The sequence below is a fragment of the Austrofundulus limnaeus genome, unplaced genomic scaffold (assembly GCF_001266775.1).
Source record: "Austrofundulus limnaeus strain Quisiro unplaced genomic scaffold, Austrofundulus_limnaeus-1.0 Scaffold876, whole genome shotgun sequence".
Classification (NCBI taxonomy): Eukaryota; Metazoa; Chordata; class Actinopteri; order Cyprinodontiformes; family Rivulidae; genus Austrofundulus; species Austrofundulus limnaeus.
Window position 1 is genome coordinate 128,187 of NW_013953278.1, and position 1,381 is coordinate 129,567.

At 33.9% G+C, this 1,381-nt stretch overlaps 1 protein-coding gene across 1 annotated transcript in view; it reads right to left on the reverse strand.

The window, feature by feature from the left end:
• Positions 1–1,381, reverse strand: part of tyw1 (tRNA-yW synthesizing protein 1 homolog (S. cerevisiae)) — a gene marked incomplete in the record, with an annotated part of 43,161 nt that overhangs the window by 41,012 nt on the left and 768 nt on the right.

Genomic DNA, 1,381 nt, shown 5'->3' on the forward strand with positions numbered 1-1,381 from the left:
GAAAACATTGGTGAATGTCACAAATTCTCCTAAATCACTCGTACGCACAATTTAAGAACAAATCTGTGCGTACGAACGGTTCTTGCATGAGGACCAGTGTTTGAGGGTCTTAGAGGACCCCACAGTGAACCAACATCCTAAACCTGAACCATCTCAGCCTGGCCTCTCTGGTCCACAAACAGACTATCATTACTGTGAAATATTAAATAATGTGCTTTTTTAATTGGACTAAACTATTTAAATTTGYAAATCTGTTTTGTATTGTCTTCATTGTTTTTAGCAGTAATGAATTTTTCTTGTCCTTAATAATTGTGTGTTTGTTTTGTATTTATACAGATGAAAAACAGCATTTTGTCTCATTATGGCTTCTTTAACTTATGAATTATCAGGTGTTTTATTAAATTGCACAGTCCCCTTTCAGATAAATAAATAATAATAAAATTAACAACAACAACAACAACAACAACAATCACTCCAATCCAGAAATCCCAGACAGCAGTTATAGCAATATTTTGAAATTTAAAGCACTACAACATTCATATTTTATAACCCCGAATCTTACTTTGACTTTAAAGTTCTTTTGAGGCTCTTTAAATTTAAATTAATTAGAAACTTTCCTACATGTTAAACTTGTCTCTCATCCTGCTTCTCCTCATGTTTATTCTTCTTCTTCCCACCTCACCATGCTCCCTACTCTCACTACAGATGTTGTAGGTACGTGACATGTTTTGCAGGTGAACGCAGTGTTTTCAGACTCCCCTCCAATTAATGTTTTTCATCGTTCAGCGGGGGGTTTCCCTCTGGTTTTTTTAGTACGTTGTAACAAAGAAGTTAATCTTTGATCATGTTTTTTATATCATTTCGTCTTGAAGTTTATCGGTGGTGAATTTGACGCTTTACTTCAACAAGCTTCAAAACACGTTCAAGCTTATTGCACTGMATAAAAAGTAGAATGCACCAAAATATAACATTTTATCTAAACAGTGGCTGAGTTTCATGACAATCTGATCAGACAAATGTTTTTTTAAGACCCCAAATGTGTCGATGCAATGACGGCAGCAAAACAAACATTTTTTTCTCTGATCCTCGGTTGATTAATAGTAAACATCAACAACCAAATAAGAGCATGCCATTTCCTAATTAAATTTCATTCAACTATCTCAAGGAATAAAAAAGTTGTGACTGTTTTTGTTGCAGAATCATCTCAGTTTTCAGTGTTAACCACAGGGAAAAAATATGAGCAATTTTTTGATAGTAAAATGGCCACAACTTTCTTGTTCCATCACTAATATAGACAATTTTAGTGACAAACTTTTAGTTGTTTCCAGCTCTATCATTGCACCTGTAAAAAGAGCAAGTCGTGGACTTATATATATATATA